The following is a 4,053-nucleotide window of genomic DNA, read 5'->3' as shown; positions in this document are numbered from 1 at the left end:
TAGAAGCCCAATATTATTATTGTGACCCCTTAGAATCCTATATATAAAAAGGAGGTTTTGCCATTTGAATCATCCAAGAATTTTTCACTTATGTAATGTAAGGGATGTTTCCCCCTCGAAGAGGATATTTTTAAGTTGTTGATATATCTATTTATGATTTGGTTTCATAATAAATACCATGGTTATTACAATCCCACGAACACCTGTACCATGGTGATGTCTCCTCCACACAGATAGCATCTGCACAATTTTCAAAGAACTTTGCAACTAACATGTCAACCAAGCAACATAATCACAAGCGAAGCTATAATACACCAAAAATGTTAGTAACCACTCAATCTTATCAATCAAGCATAAATAAATAGATATCAAATGGGTGTGAGGTTGACATCAATTTTAACTAACAAGATTGCATCTAACAACTATAACAACAACTGCATCATCAATGCCAACAATCTCCCCCTTTCGCATTAATGGGGACCCTTGTTGAACCATCCATTTGAAACTGACATCTGAAACTGATATCCTCATGCACTCCCCCTTTGACATCAATGGAAAAAGGGATAAAACTCATCAATAATGTCATCACTCCATTGATCATCCACTAAATCCACAACAACTGCTCCTAGACACCAGCTGAGTCTCAACAATCAATAACAACCATACTGAGCAATAATAGTAGAAATAATGTGATCGCATCAACATCAATAAAACAAAAGCATATCAATCTGAAACATCAATACAATACAACCAGTAATACATCATAGTCAACAATAGCAACAACATCACTCAACCTATTATCAACAAATATAGTAATAAAATCAATCAGCAGCGCTGACTACATCGACCTCACTCTTCAACCAAAGAAATAGAAACATTCTCATGACCATCAACAAAAAAAATCTCTAAGAAGCAACAACATCCTATGACGAATGCACATTGACCTCATCAATGACATAGTGCCAACACATACATGAAGACAATGGAAAAGAAAAGACATAGCCACCATGCATACTCCCTCAACAACATCCAAATATGATTAGAAAAAAAACACAGTACATGCTCCCCCTAAGCATTATCATCATCATTATCCTACAATCAATGACTTCTTGCTGAAGGCTCCTTATGTAGAAATTTAACAATCACATCTTAGTAGAAACTATGTACTAGGCATGCTCCCCTTGAGTGTTATCATCATCAGATAGGCACCAAGACTCTTTTAAAACATGTAAAACTATAGGACATCCAATCATGATAAGTATGAGAGTTTACATAGCTATACCAACTACACTAACAACCCATACCTAGTTGACCAATTATCATGACCCACTTTACAACTCATGCCAATCATGGATCATTACTCTATGACCAAGATCAAAATATTTTTAATGGAAGCACATGACTTTATAGACATATTACAAGGTTTCATCAAAGTGACAATAAGACCTCATATAGGGACTTCAACACAAATTACAAACCACCATACATATCACATCACCTCACATTTTTTATTTTGACAACAATACTAGACTCATCCGGGAGCATACATCTCAATTTTGTAATATAAATGGGCACATAAAATATACAATAGCAATATGAATACATGAATATTTCATTAGCAAGCTAACCCTTGCAAGAGCAGCATCAATAACACAAACACAATAGTTATATCAACTCTTTATCTTAAATATCATGTGCACTATTCATGAACATCTATGCACTATGTGGTGTCTCATTATGCACAAATGAGCTTGAACTAGTCATCATTTATCTAAGTAGTGAACATTTCAACTCATCTTTGCATAATGTGAATTGTTATTGCACACTTCATCATTCTGCATTTTGGTGCTTACTCATTGGTGTTCATCATCGAATTCTGCAACAAATATGAACCCTTTTTGTGTAGACAAACACAATAGGGTCATACATTAACTAGATCAGTACTCAAAATTTGATTCACTTTAGGTGTTGGTTGGAAACCATAACATAAAATATCTAAAAGGAGACTTAGTGCAAAAACACATTTTTTATTCTTTTCCAACACATAGATACATACTTTGGAAATAGCATGATAATTATCAAAAGCTTCATTATCTCCTTTGCAAATCCCTCTTCAATGTATCTATAGACTTTCATTTCATGATTTTCTATGATGGCATCAATACAGAAGCTTACTTCAAAATCCCTCATAACTTGTAGACCTCCCAAGAAGTGACTCTTTATTAAAATACCTCTGATTCCAAGCAAAGCTATTAAATATGTCAACTTCCAGAAGCTCCTCACAATATCCAAACTCATTTTCCCATCCTCCCAATGCTTGGAGAGACCACTGTCGATGTGATCAAGCATGAAATTTTTTAGCATAAAGGTTTTAGCACTTCCTATGTGAACTATAGTTCACTGATAGCTGTTATGGTTCTCATTTCTTTTAGCAAACCATCGACGATGATACCAAATTTTGTAATTATTGTGGTTTCCATTATTAGCTACAAACTCAGTGAGCTTCATTACCTCTTGCAGATAGCTTTGAAATGATTCCAAGATAAGATGCCTAAAATGCCAAATCGTGTAGTTGTCTGCATTCAAATGAATGACTTCAATAGTGAGTTCCAAAGCCTGAGGTCTCTGCTCGCCTGTACCAAAAACGACTCTAAAATATTCCATGGTTTCTCTAAATTAATTGGTGTAAGAAATCGAAGCAACTGGATCAAGAGCATCATCCCAAGGGATTGACTCAACATCACTCCATTTCGGCATCTAGCTGAGAGGAACACTCACTTATTCCTCCTCGTCATGTGACGACACCATTTTTTGTGTCAAATACAACTAGTTGGTTGTTATCTTTCCTTTGATGCCACAAAACCAAATTTCACCTCTGTCTCACCGCAATAGTTTCACATATTATTCACTTGAATATCGACATATCCTTCCAGTTCTTTTGTGATATTGACCCATGCTACCCATCCATTCATGATATTACATGTCAAGTTGTTGAGGTTATAGAGGGTGACTATTGGACGACTCCAATTCTCACAACTTGAATCTATATGACCACCCGTTTCTCTCTCTTTATTTTCAAGATGAGATCAAGCTCCAGTCATATCTCCATAAGTGTGAAAGACATATTCCAGTAGTTTTTTAAAAATTGAATTTGGTCACAAATACATCTCAAAAATAACATGGCGCAAAATCGGTCAATGTATGACTTCTCTTACATTATGTGTTTGCATTTTATCTCTTTCCAACCACACTCAAAATTTCAATGGTTGCAACTCACTCACAAAGATAGCAGCAAAATTACAATTTGAAGCCACCTTACCATAACAACTTCAATGGATATTTATACAACATAACCAATATGCATACAACATCTTCTATGTTTTTCATTCTCCTTCGTCGCCATGACCTGAGCCACTAGTCTTTGCATGCACTCCTGTTGTTGTGGCTCATCACTGTTCGATCTCTTTCCATTATAATATTGCTAAGGACGAAGGTTACATCCTTGAACCCTTTTTTGGACTCGACCTTGGATCATCACATCTTAGCCACTGCGTCAACCTTTTATCTTTGTTTCTTCATCCAATAGAAGCATGACTAACATGCTAATTGATTTTGCTGCATTCTGAAAACTCCAATCCACGTAAAAATATTTTGGTGAGCTTAGGCACTACACATCAAAATCCCATTCTCACCTTGTTGCTTCTTGCTAATCTCCATGACACCACTATGCATCTGGAGCTTCGCATTTTCTCACCTGATGTCAACCCTCTCTGTTAGGTCCCTATAATACTAGTGTATTCCCTTATTAGTATTGTCTTTTTTTTTTTTGTTAACAGAGGAATCCGCAACTAGAGCAGCCTCACAACTCATGTTACATGGGGTCGATTCTAACCGCTACCACTATAACCCATGGGAAATTTCACCCATCCCTCTCCGTAGCTCAGAGTTAGTCTGGGGGAATTGAACTTGTGACCTTCAGTATGGAGCCCGACTTTCTAACGAACTTCACCGCATTGTGATTACCAACTCGCCTACCCCCGTGGGGCTAAGTTC

The 4,053-nt window shown here is 36.4% G+C and overlaps 1 pseudogene; it reads right to left on the bottom strand.

The window, feature by feature from the left end:
• Positions 1-1,921: 1,921 nt before the first annotated feature.
• On the bottom strand, positions 1,922-2,808 carry LOC149144930 (protein farnesyltransferase/geranylgeranyltransferase type-1 subunit alpha pseudogene; annotated as a pseudogene).
• Positions 2,809-4,053: the final 1,245 nt, after the last annotated feature.

Source organism: Pinus tabuliformis, chromosome X, assembly GCF_031772625.1.
Source record: "Pinus tabuliformis cultivar Carrire ecotype Pingquan chromosome X, CPIR1, whole genome shotgun sequence".
Classification (NCBI taxonomy): domain Eukaryota; kingdom Viridiplantae; phylum Streptophyta; class Pinopsida; order Pinales; family Pinaceae; genus Pinus; species Pinus tabuliformis.
This window is presented reverse-complemented; position numbering and strand designations above follow the sequence as displayed.